The sequence below is a fragment of the Lissotriton helveticus genome, chromosome 2_2, assembly GCF_964261635.1.
Source record: "Lissotriton helveticus chromosome 2_2, aLisHel1.1, whole genome shotgun sequence".
NCBI lineage: Eukaryota > Metazoa > Chordata > Amphibia > Caudata > Salamandridae > Lissotriton > Lissotriton helveticus.
Window position 1 is genome coordinate 35,258,553 of NC_136060.1, and position 9,594 is coordinate 35,268,146.

A 9,594-nucleotide genomic window follows, 5' to 3' on the forward strand; every position below is an offset into this window, starting at 1 on the left:
TGAATGAAAGAATGAATGGATGACAGAATGTAAAGAAGAAATGGTGACTTAGAGCGGGTGGGTGGAAGGATAAAAGGATGAATGGATAGATGCTAGGATGAGACAAAAGAGCACTTCTGGGGAGGGTGACTGGCTTCACATGCTTGGTGCCAGAAGAGCTGGTTGAAGGTGGGGGATATTTTTTCTTTCATGCTACTCCCTTGCCTATGTGTGACATTTTTATGTGTGCCCTGTCTTTACATGTAGCATCTCTACATCATATGTATGACATTTTGACGACACCCAACTGCTACTTGAATGTCACACTAGTAATTGTAAATTGTAGCATGTTTTGTTTTAAGTGTAAGGTTTTAGAGAGTGCCTTATAGTGCCATGAGATGTGCTTGAGATGCATATTGTCTTTTAGCAATAGGCAAGGTGTCCAAACCAAACTGTGTGATAGTGCATCCCCAGTGCCTTCTTCAAGAGAGCTGCAGGGAAAAGCGTCTTTGTGACCTCTGTCAGCCAGTGCAGCTTTCTGCAAAGCCCCCATAAACGAAGTCTGACTCCCTACTTTAAATGCCACTTGCTGACACAGCCATAATGCATTCCCTACAATGGGTCTGTCACAACAATGCCCCTCTTAGTTTGCCACCACAGCAAGAATCCTTTTTAGTAACATCCCAGCAGCAATACGAAGCAAGGACTTCTTAAGGACTCCAAGAGTATATAAGAATACTTCTCTGGATGAGTAAGAGGTCAGCTTCCAGTTTCAAGCTAAGTTAATGAGCTGTTCTGCAGTAGTCTCGAAGCAAATCCTAACTGCTGATATTGTTTCTCTGTCCAGATTATTCAAAGGCCTAAACTCTCATCCCAGGTGCAGGATTAAACAACACTGATATACTGCTGCAACAAACACACACGAGTGAACACTCTCATGTCCAAACCACATCCTCACAATTGGCTTTACTAATGGTTCCAAAATAAGTGCATCTTCAAACTTTCGTTTCCAGTCACAGTAAAAGTTGTATTAAAACTGTAACTGTCACTATCAAAGATTCCCATCAGAAGAGGTCTCAAATTGCTTCTTTATACCACATGTAAGTAGTACATCCTGTTGTTATTTCCTTGCATTCTGGAACAGGCTGCATCAAAAATGCAGGAGTACAAGATCCAAATGAAAGGAAAAAATAAAATGATGTATAAATGTGAGAACTCTAAAAACTCATATTTCAAACAGCCTTTTCAGTACAGTGATGATTTTCACCCTTGTTTGGTGCAGTCTGTTGTCCTTTTTTTGTTCTGACCTTTAATTTATAAAGCTTTTAAGTAAAAATGAAAAGGTACATGTATTTGAACTCATCTTTATTTCCCTATACTCTATTTTTTTACCATGGTGATTACATTCAATTCGGTTTCCGCAATGCTCTAGAATTGTTACCATACACTAATCTGGAAGCAATCAGTTAACATTGAGTAGGGAAATTAATCTTCGTGAGACCTGTGCCTAGTTTTTCTGTTCAATGTGACTACTGTAATCCCCTTACTATAGCTTTAAAATAGATAAAATTATTATATTTGGGCATTTATCTTTTCGTCCATGTTACTGACATCCACACTAGGTCACTTCAGCGATGCCAAAGAAGATTAATAGCCCTGTGATGTCACTTCTTGTGATGTCACATGCAAATTAGAGGAACCTCACCTCTCGCCCGGTGTAGTGAGTGGCCTTTCTTTGTCCTTTGTTTATCTTCACTTTGTTCCTTCCTCATAGTATTCTAGAATTGTTTACATCTGTGCACATGTACACACAGGGCCCCAAAAATCCTAGCACTGGCCCTGTATTCGATGAAAGTCCCACTGGTATGAAAGGTGATGTAGATGGTGTAGTCGGTGGTTGTCAAGTGGCCAGTTATCATGGCATGGCTATTAGTTACCAGCAGTGTATTCTCCAAATTTCAGATACCCTACAGTTCACAACTCTGGGTTTACATTTCATAAATTAAAATGATGATTTCAGCGCTCTAATACGGAAAACAGGAACGCTACCTTTAATGCAATAATACTTTGTACTCCGAGGTTTGTAGCTTTAGATTTCGCCTGATAAGCGTGAGCCTTAAAGTCTCCGCATGTAAAGTGTCGTCACAGCTACCGAGCTGCATGTGAGACCTATGTGGTGTGTGTAATGACGCTGAGCTCTCGGGGACCCTTCGGACTGCTGTTTAGGGAGTTCAGGAAACGAGATGGACTCAGTAAAACACGGTGCGAGTGTAGCTTTTAAATCAGACCTGAGAACGCCTCACTTCTTGATTCAGTACCGCTTAGCACCCGCACCCTACCCGCCCAAAGAGTCCTTTTAGGTAATTACCAGTGCTGCGGCGGCAGGTCCGGACGTTTCTCTCACGGGTGACCCCCTCGTCCACGGTGGCCGCTCGGCAGCTCTCCCCACCGGCACCGTCTCCGCTGCCAGCCACTCACCCTCGCCGACCCGTTGCCTAGTGACCGCTTAACAATTATTACACGCGATCCGACAGGGAATAATGGAGGGGAGCGCCATCTGGCGACGAGAGGCAGAGGGAGTTTCAATAAACCAAAAGGCAGCTTTTCACCGCAGTACAGGCAGTCCAAGCGTGAGGACTGGTTTTTAAAACACATTATTTAAGTACTTGGCTGCTAAGCATTTCCCTCTATGGTGCTAAGCGTTTTTTGGGAGGTAATTTGTGCTTAATCTTTCATGACTGTTTAACACAAAAGGCATCTGTAGAGAGCCACCCGGCCTCATCTCTACAATGTATCCATATCGCACACGCATTCACACACCCTCGGGGCGGGCTCGTCCCGAGGTATAAAATAAAGAGGCGGAAGACCGCTCGGGGTCTTTCCGGCACCTACGACTATCCAGCCTCTGTGTCCATTTCTTAGTGCCTAGTATCCACGTGCAAGGCCCAGACCTCGCACACCACACTGGCGACGAGGCCGGTACTGGCCTCACGCGTGCCTCATGCAAGCAGCTGCGTGCGTATCGCAGCGGCCCCTCACCTTGCTCCGCTCCGGATGCGGAGTTTGCAGAGACCCTCCGACCATCGGCCAGCGTCCCTGCTGTGGCACCGCGGCCCGCGCCCGATTGAGACCCGCCCACGCGCCTCCTCCTCTGGAGCGTGTTCGGCCGGCGGGACTCGGCGCGTTCACCGACGGGTGAGTGGGGTCCTTCTGCCACGCCTGCACGGCGTTTTCCCGCGGCCTCGCTAGGCCCCCCCTGTCTGCGCAAGCCTTTCGCCCGCGTCACCATTCGCGGCCTAGGCTCCTGCGCGAGTGAGCGCGCTGCTCCGCGCGCGCGCTGCCCCGGTGGGGGAGGGGCGAAGAAGAGCGACGCTGCACGTCTGCTCTAGGACCCGTCATTGTGCTCCTCGTCATCCTGCCAGCGTGGGACCGGCTTCACGGAGTCTGCCCTGCCTCTTCTCCTACACGTCAGAGCTGGACACTGCTCCCCAATAGCCAACAAGCATTGGCCCACACAAGAGTCCTCTTGTTCAGTGATACCTAAGAGTTGGTGCGCATGCGCAGAGCCCCGTGGGGCAGGCTCTCACTTTCCACAGCGCCCAGTGCTGCCCCCTGCCTGCCTTATGTACAGTCCCCTGGCCTGAGTTCCACGGCGCGACGGAGGTGTGTGCGCGTGAAGTGGCAGGGGTGTCTCTCTCACAGGGGGAACATTATCGAGGATTCAGCTGCCCAGCGCCTAGATAAGTGCCCTGTCCTTTTCCCGCCCAGGAACACACGTGCTCGCCCGAGCAGCGATGACTGACGCGTCGCAGGGAGCCGCCGCAGCGACGGCGCCAGTTGTAGGCCCGGGACCCGCAGGACCAGCCCAACCACTCGTCCCTGGCCCGCAAGTGACCAGCCATGCGCACACGGGAGTGGCCCCCATACCTCCGACCAGCGACCGCGGCTCCCCGATGGAAGGCATGGCTGGGGCGCCTAAACCTGTACTTCAAGGGGACCCGAGAGACAGATGGCACGGTCATGAGGTCCCTCCTAATCCTATATGGCGGCCCTGCAATATATGACCTGTTCGAGACCCTACCTAACACGGGTGGAGAAGATGATTATGACGCGGCGGTCAATGCCCTCAACGCGCACTTCGACCCCCAACTAAATCTGGATTTTGAAAAACTCAAATTCAAGAGGGCGTGGCAGACGGAGACGGAATCGGTGGACATGTACTACGCCAGGCTGCGCCGTTTGGCCGCCAGCTGCCCATTCACGAACCCGAGGGAGGAGATACGGGACCAAATCATCGTGGGTTGTCGGTCCAAACTGCTCAGAAAACTGATTCTCCGACAACCGGGAATAGCCTTGGACGAGATACTTATCCTCGCCAGATCACACGAGCTCTCGGACGCAAGGGCAGAAGAGATGGAGACGGCGCTGCGCTCCCCGATGGTACGTCCGGATTCCCCCAAGATGCCGCTGATCAAAGAGGAAAGGGTGGACGCTCTACAGAGAAGACCGCAAAGCAATCGCCCGCGACAGTGGCAGTCGCGAGACACCCAATGCGCATACTGCGGGGAAGAGCATCCAACGAATGCGACATGCAGTGCAAAAGGCAAAACCTGCCTGAAATGCGGGCGCATGAACCACTTTGCAGTGGTGTGTCAAGGTGGGAGATACAGGCCCGGGGCCCCGAGGTCTAGAGGAGGATATGGTCGAAGAGCGGTAACACAAAGAGTGAGACAGTTATCGCTGGAACCCGAACGTCCGCCCCCGGACAGTCAAGCTCAGGAGAGGAGGCCGTACTACGAAGATGACGAGGACGACGAAGTGTATGTAATATTCTACGTCAGCCGGGTATCCACAAGGAGAAGGCCTCCACCCATGTGCACCGTGTCGGTAGAAGGAACCGAAATGCGAGCGCTCATAGATACAGGAGCATCCGTGAACGTGATGGACTCGGAACAATATGAGAAGATGTCGCCCAAACCAACGCTGGCACCGTCGAGCGCTCGCATATACACCTACGGGGGCACCGACCCTCTACCTCTGAGAGGAGTCATCAACACTGTCATCGTCAATGGCGAATACTCGACCGAAGCTCGATTCCACATCACGGAAGGAAAGAAAGGCACACTCCTCAGTTGTCACACTGCTGAAGATCTAGGACTAGTATTCTTTGCCAACCAGGTCCACCAATCACACGCGGATAACATTCTACAAGAATTCCCATCGCTCTTTAGCGGCCTAGGGAAGCTAAAGGGGAAAAAGATACGACTACATATCGACACTTCGGTGCGTCCAGTCGCTCTCAGGCACCGGAGGGTGCCATTCAACCTACGGCCACAAGTAGAGGCTGAACTCAAAAGACTGGAAGACCTCGGAGTAATCGAAAAGGTCTCTGGACCAACTCCCTGGGTGTCACCCTTGTCGTGGCACCGAAACCCAAGCAGCCCGGCGCCATCAGATTGTGCGTCGATATGAGACTTCCCAATGTGGCTGTGAAGCGTGAGTGACATATCACGCCAACGATGGACGACATCATCGCCGACCTGAACGGAGCCAAGTGGTTCACCAAGTTAGACCTCAACGCGGGCTACCACCAACTGGAGCTCGAACCGCAGACTCGTTACATAACAACCTTTTCGACTCACGTCGGGCTCCGAAGATATAAAAGGTTAAGTTTTGGTGTCTCCTCCGCCGCCGAGGTGTTTCAAAACGCGATCAGAGAGGTACTGTCGGGGCTGAACGGGGTAATCAACTTGAGTGATGACATACTCATCTACTCGAACACGCTAGAGGAACACCACGCTCACCTAAGAGCCACGCTGCAGAGGCTGGCAGACCAAGGACTGACTCTGCACAAGGAAAAGTGCGCTTTCTACCAGGAAGCGGTTGATTTCTTTGGATACACCTTCACCAGGGAAGGTCTAAAGGTGGACCCGAAGAAGGCGGAGGCCATTCAAAACGCGAGCACCCCACAAAATCCATCCGAAGTGCGGAGCTTTCTCGGCATGGCCACCTACTGTGGCCGATTCATCCCCAACCTGGCCGCCCTGGCAGAACCTCTGAGGGCACTCATGCGCCAGGATCAGGAATGGGAATGGACATGCATGGCAAATCAAGCCTTCCAAGACATTAAGGCGAACTTCCTAGACAAGGCCGTGATGGCATATTTTCAACCACGAAGGAAGACAGAGCTCATCGTGGATGCCAGCCCTGTCGGTCTGGGAGCCGTACTGTTGCAAGAATATGGCAAGGACGAGTGGAAACCCGTGGCGTACGCCAGTAAGGCGCTCACTGACACTGAGACCAGATACGCTCAGATTGAGCGGGAAGCCCTTGCCATCAAATGGGCATGTCAACATTCTCATCTATACTTGTGCGGGCAGGAATTCACGGTAGTAACTGACCACAAGCCACTGCTGCCGCTATTCACGGGATCCTCCAGACTCGCGCCTCCGCGCATCGAGAGATGGGCCGTACAACTGCAAGGCTACAACTTCACCCTGGTATTTCGTCCAGGAGCCCACAATCCCGCCGATTACCTGTCCAGACACCCCGACGTGACGAAGAAAGCACTCCCACTCACCGATGGACATGGAGTAGAGGAATTCGTCCATATGATATCTCAAGCGGCATGCCCAGACACACTCTCACTCCAGGAGATAGGGGAGGCCACAGCCGAAGATGAAACACTGTCTCGAGTGAAACGCGCCCTCGCAGACAACAGTTGGACCAGATTCCTAGACGGAGTTCAGGGTTTGCGACCGGAAGTGAGCCATGCCAGACAACAGATGTGGCAGATCCGCCACGAACTCAGCGTAGGAGACGAAGGAATCGTGCTCAGAGGCCATCTCATCGTTGTACCCGAGAAACTCCAGAGGCACATGCTGACCATAGCACACGTAGGCCACCAGGGCATGGCCAAGACAAAAGCACGGCTACGACACAAAGTCTGGTACCCTGGCATGGACAACATGGTAGATGAAATGGTGAGGTCATGCCACGCCTGTGCCATCACAGGGGGAGATCAGGCGCCCGCCCCTGTCATCACAGAGGACGCACCCAAAAACCCCTGGACTCACCTGAGCGTCGACTTTGGAAGCTTCCCTGATGGTCGACACACGCTGGTAGTGGTGGATACCTTCTCGAAATTCCCCATGGTAGAGATTATCCCGTCAGTAGCGTTTCCCCAAGTCAGAAAAGCTCTGGACCGAATCTTCGCGACAATGAGAATCCCTGAAGAAATAAAATCGGACAATGGACCACCATTTCAAGGACGAGAGTTCCAAACATACCTCGAAAACCTCCGAATAAGGCACCGGAAGATAACACCGCTATGGTCTCAAGCGAATGGGGAAGTTGAAAGACTCATGAGGACCCTTAACAGAGCACTCCGGATTGCAACAGACAATGGAACCGACCCAGAGGTTGCCCTGGACCAATTTCTGAGTGCTTACAGACAGACCCCGCACAGCACCACCAAGTGCGCCCCGGCACATGTACTATTCAAGAGGGCGCCAAGAGGTAACATACCGTCAGCATCCACCTGGACGCCGGAAGAAAGAGACAATGAAGCCATTCAGTCACGCCGAACCATTACCAACCAGAAGGCGAGTGTGGCTCGACATGCTGTGCATCCAAATTTAAGAGAAGGAGACTGCGTGGTGGTCCAGGACCGTCATCCAGGGTGGAAGTTCCGGACCCCTTATGAACCAGAGAGGTGGAGAGTGGAAAAGGTACAAGGGACCATGGTGACAGCGCGCCGAGGACGCCAGACTGTCACCCGGAACGTATCCTGCTTCAAGAGAGTGAGAGAGCCGGCTGGCCCTCCCGAAAACATCATTGAAGCCTCACCCACTGAGACAGAGATCCAAGATGGCGAAGGCCGGGGAGCGGGGGCTCCCGCCCCTCCGCTGAGTCCACGTAGATCCAACGAAAGGGACAATCACCAAAACGAGTCTCCAGGCCCTGGGACCAGACCCCCATCTCCGCTGAGGAGTGTCAACGCAACCCCGGCTGGGGTTGCTAGCTCTCCAGTATGCCGCAGCAACCGATACCACCTGAGGCCTAATCCAGGACCAAGCCAGAGACTCAGAGACTTCGCCTGGACCTCACCCTAGCTGGTGATTGATTGATATCGAACTAAATCAAAGGAGGGATGTAGAGAGCCACCCGGCCTCATCTCTACAATGTATCCATATCGCACACGCATTCACACACCCTCGGGGCGGGCTCGTCCCGAGGTATAAAATAAAGAGGCGGAAGACCGCTCGGGGTCTTTCCGGCACCTACGACTATCCAGCCTCTGTGTCCATTTCTTAGTGCCTAGTATCCACGTGCAAGGCCCAGACCTCGCACACCACAGCATCCACACTGAATGTGTTGCTTTTTTCAACGTCCTGAGAATTCTCTGGGGACCCAAGGTATACCTGACGGGAACTGTGAAAATATTAAAACTGTAGCAATATTTTCAGTGCATGTTTTTTCCCCTAAAAATGGCATCAACTAAAGATTTGCTGAGCTAGGATCACCACCTTCCAAGGATCAGGAACAACCAGAGTTGTATCAAAAACAATTTATTTACCACAGTCTTCATCTTTCCAAGAGGTAATCCACTTTTAGTTTTAACATGAGACAGGGCATGCAATGCCATTTACGAAAAATCTTATTAGCTTAAAGGAGGCTTACAGTCTGTCTATTAATTTGCATTGGTTGGCTTCAACATCATTTCATTTCTTTGCTCCTCATTGGACTGCACATACTGGCTTCCTTTTCTTTCCATGTGTCTGTCCCTTCTATCAATCCTAATCTCTGGTGAGACTTGGTCTGGATTACCCAGACAGGATTGCTCAAAATCTGTATCTAGCAGGTTGATTGAAGAAGTGAATTTCAGCTGTTACCAAAAGGTATCACTGTAATGTGACCATCACTGCTGAAAAAAAAAGTGCCAAAGTTCTCTGCTGTGCACAAAACAAGAGACTACTCTTGCACTCATCCAGTCCCCCAGGCACTACCCATGCATTCATGCAATCATTCAAGCTCTATCCTTGCACGCAACCATTCACTCAGGCACTAAGCATGGTCTCATTGTATCACTGAGGCACTACCCAGGCACTCATCCATTCTCACAGGCAATACCTATGCTCTCATCCAGGCACCCAAGCACTACCCATGCACTCATCCAATCACTAAACCACTAACCATGCACTCATCTAATTACTCAGGCACTACCCATGAACTCATGCATTTTCTCAGGCACTATGTATGCACTCATGCAATCACCCAAGCAGTTCATCCAATCACCCAGACACTACCCTTGCACTCATCCAATCACTGAAGCACTACTCTTCAACTCAAGCATTCACTCAGGCATTCACTCAGGCACTCAGGCACTAACCATGAACATATGCATTTTCTCAGGCACTATGCTTGTACTCATCCAATCACCCAGGCACTACACATGCACTCATCCAATCACGCAGAGACTACCCATGCACTAATCCAATCATTTAGGCACAATCCTTGCACTCATCCATTCACTCAGGCACTACCCATGCAGTCATCCAATCACTCACTCACTACCCATGCACTCATTAAATCACCCAGGCACTACTCATGCAC

General features: G+C 51.3%; 1 protein-coding gene across 2 annotated transcripts in view; it reads right to left on the bottom strand.

Annotated features, from left to right (window-relative positions):
- Window positions 1-2,470, bottom strand: part of LRP2BP (LRP2 binding protein) — a 339,402-nt gene extending 336,932 nt beyond the window's left edge. For both annotated transcript variants that reach the window (XM_078678933.1, XM_078678935.1), the window contains exon 1: window positions 2,348-2,470. The gene's annotated coding sequence lies outside the window, so the exon portion shown is untranslated. The remainder of the gene's footprint in view (window positions 1-2,347) is intronic.
- Between the last annotated feature and the right edge of the window lie 7,124 nt (window positions 2,471-9,594).